Below are 12076 nucleotides of genomic sequence, written 5' to 3' on the forward strand. Positions count from 1 at the left end.
ATTACTGGGGAAATGTATTTATCACCTAAAACATTTTTATTGCACAGTATAAACATATAATGCTGAAAAATCACACAAAGCTTATAGTTCACCTTGTCATCACTAACTCAGATGACCATGATTGGTTATGCATTTTCCCTGATGTCAGTTCTTTTGCTTTTTAAGAATAATTGTGTGTCTGTTTCTCTCCTTTATGACTGGAGAGGAAGTTTTGAGTTTCAGTATGTTTTCATTGTACAATGAACTCTTGTCTCAAAAGGTCAAGGAAAAGTTTATTTTTCATGATATGTGCCCTATTAAAAGTAGGAGATCAAGCAAATAAAATGTTAATTTGTTCATATTATTATTATTATTATTATGGCAAATTGTGTTGTTTTCATGCATTATTAAAAAATGAATATCGAACAATTTAACATTTTTAGACTCCCAAACTATTTGATTATTTTAAAATGTATTGCAGATTGTCGTCAAAATACATTTGTTTATTGGTTTGGATCAGTTGGTGTTGTTTTACTGAGCTCTTCTACACTGATGACAGAACTGGTGCTAAAGATATGTAAGTTTAAATCTGTTTTAAAGAGTCTTTGCAGATATAAATTTACAAACACGATTCCAAATAAGTTGGGACACTGTACAAATTGTGAATAAAAATAGAATGCAATGATGTGGAAGTTTCAGCCATTTGCTAAAATCATTTAAGTTCATTTTTTCCCCTCATTAATGTACACACAGCACCCCATGTTGACAGAAAAACACAGAATTGTTGACATTTTTGCAGATTTATTAAAAAAGAAAAAATGAAATATCACATGGTCCTAAGTATTCAGACCCTTTTCTGTGACACTCATATATTTAACTCAGGTGCTGTCCATTTCTTCTGATCATCCTTGGTCTGTCTGTCTGTCTATCTATCTATCAATCTATCTGTCATTCTGTCGTTCTATCGTATAGATAAACAAAATGATAGGTAGAAAGATAGATAGATAGATAGATAGATAGATAGATAGATAGATAGATAGATAGATAGATAGATAGATAGATAGATAGATAGATAGATAGATAGATAGATAGATAGAACGACAGAACAATAGACAATTCATGTGTCAGTGCAGACACATGAAAGCCCGCATGGAGTTTGCCAAGATGGTGAGAAATAAGATTCTCTGGTCTGATGAGACCAAGATAGAACTTTTTGGCCTCAATTCTAAGCGGTATGTGTGGAGAAAACCAGGCACTGCTCATCACCTGTCCAATACAGTCCCAACAGTGAAGCATGGTGGTGGCAGCATCATGCTGTGGGGGTGTTTTTCAGCTGCAGGGACAGGACGACTGGTTGTAATCGAGGGAAAGATGAATGCGGCCAAGTACAGGGATATCCTGGACGAAAACCTTCTCCAGAGTGCTCAGGACCTCAGACTGGGCTGAAGGTTTACCTTCCAACAAGACAATGACCCTAAGCACACAGCTAAAATAACGAAGGAGTGGCTTCACAACAACTCTGTGACTGCTCTTGAATGGCCCAGCCAGAGCCCTGACTTAAACCCAATTGAGCATCTCTGGAGAGATGGAGGAGGAATGGCAGAGGATCCAAATCCAGGTGTGAAAAACTTGTTTCATCTTTCCCAAAAAGACTCATGGCTGTATTAGATCAAAAGGGTGCTTCTACTAAATACTGAGCAAAGGGTCTGAATACTTAGCACCATGTGATATTTCAGTTTTTCTTTTTTAATAAATCTGCAAAAATGTCAACAATTCTGTGTTTTTCTGTCAATATGGGGTGCTGTGTGTACATTGATGAGGAAAAAACTGAACTTAAATAATTTTAGCAAATGGCTGCAATATAACAAAGAGTGAAAAATTTAAGGGGGTCCGAATACTTTCTGTACCCACTGTAGATGACATATAAAATGTTTAAAATGAGAAAATGTATAATTTTAATGGAAAAATAAGTTGATTTTAAATTTCATGGCATCAACAGATCTCAAAAAAGTTGGGACAAAGCCATGTTTACCATTGGGTGGCATCCCCTCTTCTTTTTATAACAGTCTGCAAATGTCTGGGGACTGAAGAGACAAGTTGCTCAAGTTTAGGAATAGGAATGTTGTCCCATTCTTGTCTAATACAGGCTTCTAGTTGCTCAACTGTCTTAGATCTTCTTTGTCGCATCTTCCTCTTTATGATGTGCCAAATGTTTTCTATGGGTGAAAGATCTGGACTGCAGGCTGGCCATTTCAGTACCCGGATCCTTCCTCTACGCAGCCATGATGTTGTAATTGATGCAGTATGCGGTCTGGCATTGTCATGTTGGAAAATGCAAGGTCTTCCCTGGAAGAGACGACGTCTGGATGGGAGCTGTAATAAGTTCAAGTTCGTAGGGAAGGAAGAGGACAGGGTCAACTTTGACTGCTGACTGAGTTTTTTATTTCAATAACAAGATGTCCAAACAAAAGTCTGTGCAACGCACAATAAAAAATCCACATCCACAGACGGGCTTCACTCCAGTAGTGCTCTCCAGCTCAGTCCCAGTGTCTCTCAGTCAGCAGTACCTCTCTCTCTCACACACTCCTGTTTCTCCTGGCGTTTTATCCTGTCTCCATGCCAATTACTGGAATAAGAAACAGGTGTTCATGATTTACATTTAACCCACTCACTCACCACGCGTCTTCTGATGCTCTCTCCTGCTGCAGACTTTGCTGAACCACGCCCCCTCTGCCACAGGAGCATATGTTGTTCTAGAACTTGGATATACCTTTCAGCATTGATGGTGCCTTTCCAGATGTGTAAGCTGCCCATGCCACATGCACTCGTGCAACCCCATACCATCAGAGATGCAGGCTTCTGAACTGAGTGCTGATAACAACTTAGGTTGTCCTTGTGCTCTTTAGTCCGGATGACATGGCGTCCCAGTTTTCCTAAAAAAACGTCAAATTTTGATTCGTCTGACCACAGAACAGTTTTCCACTTTGCCACAGTCCATTTTAAATGAGCCTTGGTCCAGAGAAAACGTCTGCGCTTCTGGATCATGTTTAGATATGGCTTCTTTTTTGACCTATAGAGTTTTAGCTGGCAACGGCGAATGGCACGGTGGATTGTGTTCACCGACAATGTTTTCTGGAAGTATTCCTGAGCCCATGTTGTGATTTCCATTACAGTAGCATTCCCGAAGATCACGGGCATCTAGTATGGTTTTCCGGCCTTGACCCTTACGCACAGAGATTGTTCCAGATTATCTGAATCTTTGGATGATATTATGCACTGTAGATGATGATAACTTCAAACTATTTGCAATTTTTCTCTGAGACACTCCTTTCTATTATTGCTCCACTATTTTTTGCCGCAGCATTGGGGGAATTGGTGATCCTCTGCCCATTTTGACTTCTGAGAGACACTGCCACTCTGACAGGCTCTTTTTATACCCAATCATGTTGCCAATTGACCTATAAGTGGCAAATTGGTCCTCCAGCTGTTCCTTATATGTACATTTAACTTTTCCGGCCTCTTATTGCTACCTGTCCCAACTTTTTTGGAATGTGTAGCTCTCATGAAATATAAAATGATCCAATATTTGGCATGACATTTCAAAATGTCTCAATTTTTAACATTTGATATGTTATCTATATTCTATTGTGAATAAAATATAAGTTTATGAGATTTGTAAATTATTGCATTCCTTTTTTATTCACAATTTGTACAGTGTCCCAACTTTTTGGGAAACGGGTTTGTAGATTACATAGTATTAGTTGTAATAATATACTATAAATGTAAATATTGTCTCTGATATCTTTATTTTGATTCCTCAGTGAATGGTGAGCGTACAATAGATCTGAGAATCGTTCTCTTTCCAGTTGAAAGCCTCTTTGCTTTGTTTCTGCTCATTTTACAAGTATTATCACCTGGTGAGTATAAATAGATGGTGCTTTTCTTACAAAAACAAGACAAGTTTTATTTAGTGTCAGTGACTAATCTTCAATATTTTTCTGTATATTACGATGACATAAAAAGTCCTTGATTGGAGAATATGGCCACGTTTTACAGGGTCAGGGCTGCACTTAAAATTAAAAATTTCTGTCATTACGTATTCACCCTCAAACCCGCCCAGTCATATGCTGATATTTTTTCTACAGAATTTAAAAGGAAAGTTTTTAAGAATATGTATGCTTTTCTTTTCCATACAACAACATTAATGTCAAGTAGCATTAAAAGCATCCTATAGTCCATATGATATATGCACTATTAATACTTATGATAGCATTGTGTGATAAACAGACTGAAATTACTCATAGAATAATGCTCACCTCCACAGAAGGTCTGCAATATCATTAATGCCGGCATTATGTTTAAGAAGGACCAGGGGCCTGATGTATATAACTAATGATGTTTTGGGTCATGTTTTTGCAGAAATATAGAAAATTTGAAAGGGTTCAAAGACATTTAAGCAGCACTGTATATTGTAGGATGTTTATATATTTTTAATAGAAACAGACAGGTCTTTTTTTTGTATAAAGTATATATTTTTGTCTCTTTTGTTTGATTGGGTTCTCTTTGTCTACTTTTAGGACTTTTGTGAACATCTGATGGTGTTTTGGGTCATATTTTTGCAGAAATATAGAAAATTCTTAAGGTTTCATAAACATTCAAGCAGTGTTGTATGTTTACCTTATAGGCAAAACTGCATACATTTTATTTGTTTAAAGCAATTAAAATTACTACTTGGCCAGTGGAAAATATTTAGAATAACTCTTTCCTTAAAACTTTATCTGAAATGTATTTTATAAATTTTTGATTTATTTATTCTAAATAAAGGCAAGGATAGTGAATGATTTTAGCAATGTAATTTGATGGCACATCCGTATCTCATATTTTCCTGTCTTTTACCGTTAAACATCACATGGATGGGAATATGTGGAAAACTTTTATGCATATGCACACTTTTAGGATGGAACCTATGGAAAATTTTATACATGAGGCCCCTGCAGATTTGATATCATTGATGGTAAACACTAGTGGTTCTCATATGTTGTAGGCAAATGTGACATGCCATTTTGAATATGTCTTACTTTAAGACTTTTGAGTGAAGGTGAACATTTTCCATAAATAATGGCTTAGATTTAGATCTGTTTTTCACAAGCTATCAGGGAAAAAGCTATCTGAAAATTCTCTTTTTGTATTCAGTGAAAGACAATCGCAGCATACAAGGTGAATGTGAAGAAAGAAGTTATTTTTGATCATTTTTGTTACTCTTTAGAAAAAACAATACATTTGTTACCATTTAAGATCTATAACTAATTTACTATGATTTACACAACATACACTTATACACACATATTACATTTACAAAAATGTAGCATTTATAAATAACAGATTACTGAATTCAGTAAATAATCTAAACATCAAGTCTAATGTATTGCACATCTTTGTTTTAGGTGAGGCTCATGCGTTTAAGGGATGTGACGCATTTGTGCTGATGATTTCATTCTTTATGATCCTTGTGGCATATCTTTTGTTCATTAATTATCTACAGTAGATGGTACAGGTAGTCCTAATTTAGGGCATGGACCGCTCTAGGCCCCCTCTGGCACCCCTAAATTTGTAATTGTATCGTAACAACCAGTTTTCTGAAACTGTGTACAATGTATCATTTGTGGTGGTAGTGATGTCAATAGCAATTTATTTTGCCATCTTTTTAACTCTGCATAGAAGAAATTACTCAATAAGCAATACAGAAAATGGGTTGTAGATTAATAATTAAATATTAAAAATAAATAGTTTTTTTGCTGTGTATATATGTCTCTAGAAAATTACTTATTTTAAATGTGTAAGGCTTGATTTTCCTGCTAAACAAAAACTGAGATCAAGCGTCCTGCAATAAAGTAATAAAACTTTAATCTGGAAAGAAGATCTCAAAGAAGTAGCAATGGACAACGCCTCGCCCTAACCCCAAAAGGACAGCGCCTCCCCCCACCACACACACAAACTCTCCTTCCCCCTGCCTCAAGTCACTGAAAGTTATTCAAAACATATAATGTAACTTGTTTATCTATTTTCCCTTTTCATGTTTGATATCATTTAATTTGTCTCAGTGCGATTGGTAAACTGGTCTCAATTTCACAGCAGTCACTAGTATCATGAAGAAGATTGAAAACTAAGGAAAATTCTGTCCTCTTTTGGGTGGTGCCTTTTGTTGAAAACCCACTCCTCTCTCCCCCAAAACAGGTGTTGGTGTAGTAAATATTTACAACCCTTTTGTTCTGGTCTGGTATAAAAGGTAAAGAGCAAAGCAGTCATGCGGGATCATCTGTAGGAGAGGCCCCCCAGAGATGGGTGAATGTCTGAGGACATTCACCCATCACTGTGTATATATGCATTTCTTTGAGTAATCGATGTTATGCATTTATCATTTCTGAATTGGCTTAAATTGGTTATGTGTGTAATTGACACGATACACTGTTACCTGACAAATAAAATGTTATATTTGATTTACTCTGGATTCTCCTGATATCATTATTACCAGTAAATTATGGGAGGCTAATGCTACCGTAAATCTGTGTCCAGGGTAAAACAAACTGAAGGCGCATGAATGAAGGAGCAGTAGGCACTTCATCTGAAGACCTTTTGATTTCTGTTTACCACTGATTTAGCAAGTTGTATGGAAGTGGCTAAATTAAAATACACTTTTGTTCGAGTGAGCAGTAGGCAACCGACTAAAGGTATTAGCCAACTTATTACACCCTCTGACGAAGATCAGACTGGCGAGTTTATGTCCGTGAGTTTACCGCGAAATCCCGGGGCGAGTATCTCTGTGTGGCATCGGGTCCCTAATGACTGAACAATTGACATATGGAATATCCAGAATCATCAAATATCTAAACTAATGCATAACTAATGATGAATTTCTAATTGGAAACACAACCTAAGTGTAAGAATCGTTTGAAATTGGAGTCAGATTAAACGAGTGAAATTAAGTGAACTTCATAGAGACGCTGAAAAGACATACACGCTTAAACCTTCCCTGTCCTGTGGGAAACCGTCATTGGACCCATTAGGCGGGCCTTACAAAGTGGTGACGTTCCCTCCGTGATCTCCCATATCTTGTTGGCGAGTGTCTTTTCAGTGGAAAATTGGGATTTGCAACAAGTAAGAGGCTTGATCATCTTCTCTTTCTTCAGCTGTGGTAAGTCCATTCTTATTTGCCTTTTAGAAGTGTTGAGGGAAAGATAGCTGCATGTTATTGACACATTTGTAGAATGGGTCGGCATACCCATAGATTTAAGACCGGAGACCGAAATCCGGTGGGGCTGGAGAATTAGACAACCACGTTATCAGGGACATGATAGCAGCAGCGTAGATGAGAAATGATATCCCTTGCTTTAACTTTAAAGATCTCCTTGTTTGCCTACGCAACAAGAGATTAACCTTAAATTGGAATAACATCATCCAAATTTTATTCTGGTATTCAACAGAGGGCTGTAAATTGAAACCTAAATTCTGAAGTAAAGAATGCCCAGCTACATGTTTATTTGCCTTGCTGCAACAACGTTGCAAATAAGCAAATGGTCATGTTGTGAAAAAAATCTTGTGATTGGATAAGCCAAAAGATAACAAGGGAGAAAATCTCACTGAAATCCTTTGTGTGTGGAATGTAAAGCTGGACAAAACAATGTTGTAAAACTAAAAAGTTTTCAAAATATAAGATTTGGACATAATTCTGTCTCAGTCCTGGAGAACTGCTGCCATGCAGAAGTCCTAGAGACTGCAACTGGGAAAATACACTAAATGTTAAAATTGATGTGTATAATGATAATTATGATGTCACTGAGAGATTTGTAACCAAGCTTGAGGGTTTCACCCAATCAGAGGACATGCCCAGCTTGTCTTTGTTTCATAAAAGAAATTTCAAGAGGTGCTAAGAAAGTTTACAACTGATGTCACAAATGGTGTAAACAGCACTGGTTAAGGCTCAGTCTTATAAAACATATATTTTACCTTGGTCTTATCAGACCTTAAAATTACTGCACTCTTGTATGTTGTTCAGTGTCTCAAAAAGAAACTGAAAAAACAAACAGACCAACAATTAATCTTTGTGCTCTCAATCAAACCTGTGTTTGTCCAACCTTTCTTTTCATATCCAAATAGATTCACAGAGGAGTGTAATTGATAACATCTTAGCCCAAAAATAAGAAAATTGTGTCCAATTCTATATTGTTGTCACAAAAATCTTAAAATGGAGCAAATGATTTGACCCAATATTCACAGCATCAAAGTCTATAACCGTTTCCAGTTTAGCCTGTTGCTGTGAACACAATGTAATGCCATCACAGCTGTAGCTGCAGGGCCAGATGCCTTCTAAAAGATCAGTGAGGTGACAAGTCACTCTTCACAAATTACTCAGCCAAGACCCTCTTGATACCAGCAAATAAAATTATTTTTAATTTATACTATTTTAATATAATATAATTTATATTATGATCACATCATGATATATTATATTATGATGGCCAGGGATGGCCTTTAATCTCATGATGATTCAAGCAATGGTTTGGAAGAAGAAAGGATTTTGGAGAGGAGCAGAAGGAATTAGCATGTAGTAAGATGGAACCAGAATGTAGACAGAAGTTGGAAGCACTATCAGTGCTGAGAGAATTATGAGGAATCAATGGAAGGATTCAAATTTGTAATTGTGTTAGACACATTGTTCTCACAGAACACACATTCTAGTTGTTTGTGCTACTACATGTGCACCTAGACTAGTTGAGTTTATTCTTTAAAACACATGACTGCCTTACTGTAAGTGATGCGTTGACACACTTAGGTTTGAGGTTAGATGCTATGCATTCTAGACCATGTGTCTTGTGTAAGTTGGAATAACTAGTACTGAAATTGTACAACATGTGTGTCTGTGTTAAATTTGTTTGTCTCCTAAATGGAACACTCAGCTATCTTCCATATAGCTGCAGTTAAACCATGCACAGGAGCATAGAATTGCCATAAGGCTACAATGTGCTTCACAATTGCATTAAGTAAGTTGTTAAGAAAAATGGAAGGAAGGAATAAAATTAATGGGGAAGAACTTCTTTATCTTCTATCTGTGCAAGAATCTTTAATGAGAAAAATTACAATGACCAGTATTTAACAACTAAAACAATCAACCCGATTGTCATATCTTGAATAGGCTAAATCCATTCAAGATCAAAACATGAATTAAAAAAATTCAATTCTATTGATCTGTAACCCAGTGACAAGAGGAAGTATAAATTTTGATTTTCCTTTGCAACAAAACCACAAACAAAGTGGACAAGTGTTAGCAAACTCCTCTCTGAGGGCACTGGATCATATGGGATCTGATCAGGGAAGTTATTTTACTGGACATGTAATTAAAGTTGTGTGAAATGTTAATATCAGGCAGAGACTCTTCTGTTTTTACAGACCACAGAGGTCCAAATGGTCAAGTATTTGAATGACACCATAAAAGCCAATTGCTAAACAAACAGCACAGCACCACAAAAGGTGATCTGGTGTCCTAATCACAGATCTGATAAGTGTGAGATTCCCCCAGGAAACCCGGGTGTGATAAAACTCACAACACAACAGTGTGTGTAAGCACGGCTGCAATAGCAACTCAAGGTGTAAGATTCTCTGACACGCTTAACACCAGCAGTCAGATCTGACCACTAACATTCAGTTTATCTGGCCTTTTCTTTGCAGAAACAAAATCATAATAATGATCTATGTCTCTGTAATCTAAAACACATTTTCTTCTAATGGCATACAATCTTAACAGATTAAAGCCATTTGCAACAACTGTCTGGATAAGACCATTTAAGAACAATTAAGATAGCACCATCTATCTTAACATAATTTGTTTGAAGGTTCAAGATAAACTGTTTTCCTGTGTGTCTGTTTCCTTTTCAGGATTAACAGCTGCCATGTTAAGGGCCAGATTCCACAAGGTTCTGGTCCCACCTGTACTGAGCCATGACATACAACTTCACACGCAGGAGATGGGGGTGAAACTTCAAGAGGCCATCTCATGACACTAATAGATACATGGCCTCCCAGTGTAAAACTGGAACTAAATTATGCAACACAATTATGGTAATATAGACACCACCCATCTTCTACACAAACATACAGAACACACACTATACAAACTCACAACATCTCTACCTGGAATAGATCATAAGACTATCCAGAAAAAAAAATTCACATAATGCAAATCTAACATACATAATTTACCTTCATACATATAGGACAAGGGAAATTATTGCCATAATTTCTTTTCTTTTTAATTGTGTCAAGTTTGAGGTATAATGGAAACACTGTAATATGCAGGACATGTGCATGGCTTTAGTCACACATCAATTAATAGAATTTCTGATCATTCAAATTCCAAATTCCAAATTTAAATGAGACCTATTCAGTGATGTAACTGGTCTCTTTGGACAAAACGTTTTGGCATTGTTGCAAACTAGGAGGGCCCCCTAGTTTCCAACATATGGCTAATGACAAATTGAACTAAACAGTTAGAACTGAAATGCAGGCATTTCTGTAAATCAGTTACTCAATTCCCAGACCTCTATTCTTGAGTGTGACCTAGCCTGTACATCAAATGCACAGATGATGGTTGTAAAAGCTAAACAAGAGATTTTAAATCTCTGTTTCTGTAAATTCCATTCTCTAATTGACTTGATTGAAGCCTAAGTTCTGCATTAAGGATGTGCAGTTAAAACAACTATTATAGACAGTTTTATAATTGTAATTATGAAATTGTGTATTTCTATGTTTAAGTATGTGATATATTTAATTATTTATACCACTGGTAATATACTGGTTATTTAGACTCTTTGCTAATTGCCTTTAATGCATCCAGACCAAGTCTAAATTCCACTATAGTGAAGAATCTGGTGATTAAATGAGACCTGCTCACTAAAGATAGTACTCTGAAAGGGAGACCTTCTTTACCACTCGCACTTCTGACATGTTCATCATGTGTTATTTTGTGTTATTATGTTTTTCCAACAACCCTTTTCCTCATCTTATGATAACACGTATCATCATTGTTCAAGTATTGAATGGTCACTCAGAGGTTGTTCAGGTGTCCTGCACGCAATGGAGCATCATCAGATAAATGAATCCTTCACCCATGGAGATTTGACCTGCCCGGCAAACTAGACCTTCTACTTGAAGGTAACCGAGGATTTCTCACAGGATCAATTAAACCTGGGGCGGACACAGGTGTTTCCGAAAAGTGCAATGAGACTTTCCTGACACGTTCTGCTCGTGCTGACCAACACAACAGACTTGGTACAACCAGTCATTCTACAGTCAGAATACCACCACAGCCAAGTGCAGGTGGAAGCAAACCTGACCAAGAGGATCACAGACATGTCCAGCTGCTGCAGCATCCAGTCAGCACAGTACACACCTAAAGGGACTGTGAGCCACAGAGATGCATCCTGCAGTACTTTCATCTTAATGTTCAACCTGCCTTAATGTTGCTTATTTCAGGTAACGACTTGACTCATTCACCCATCAGCTGACGCTGCTAGGTGACAGCCTATGGACACTCTGGAAGCAGGAAATGTTCAAAAGTGTTCAAAAGTGGCCCCTCAGGGACTCATTGAATTTGCCCCAAGGGGCCAGGGGCCATCTGTAAGGCTTGATTTTCCTGCTAAACAAAAACTGAGATCAAGCGTCCTGCAATAAAGTAATAAAACTTTAATCTGGAAAGAAGATCTCAAAGAAGTAGCAATGGACAACGCCTCGCCCTAACCCCAAAAGGACAGCGCCTCCCCCCACCACACACACAAACTCTCCTTCCCCCTGCCTCAAGTCACTGAAAGTTATTCAAAACATATAATGTAACTTGTTTATCTATTTTCCCTTTTCATGTTTGATATCATTTAATTTGTCTCAGTGCGATTGGTAAACTGGTCTCAATTTCACAGCAGTCACTAGTATCATGAAGAAGATTGAAAACTAAGGAAAATTCTGTCCTCTTTTGGGTGGTGCCTTTTGTTGAAAACCCACTCCTCTCTCCCCCAAAACAGGTGTTGGTGTAGTAAATATTTACAACCCT

At 37.1% G+C, this 12076-nt stretch overlaps 1 long non-coding RNA gene across 1 annotated transcript; it reads left to right on the plus strand.

Annotated features, from left to right (window-relative positions):
* The first annotated feature begins 418 nt into the window (after positions 1-418).
* Positions 419-5580, plus strand: LOC137009049 (uncharacterized). Its single transcript, XR_010892838.1, has 3 exons — positions 419-556; positions 3801-3896; positions 5424-5580. It is a non-coding gene; the product is annotated as an uncharacterized lncRNA (long non-coding RNA).
* Positions 5581-12076: the final 6496 nt, after the last annotated feature.

This window comes from Chanodichthys erythropterus, chromosome 3 (genome assembly GCF_024489055.1).
Source record: "Chanodichthys erythropterus isolate Z2021 chromosome 3, ASM2448905v1, whole genome shotgun sequence".
NCBI classification, from domain to species: domain Eukaryota; kingdom Metazoa; phylum Chordata; class Actinopteri; order Cypriniformes; family Xenocyprididae; genus Chanodichthys; species Chanodichthys erythropterus.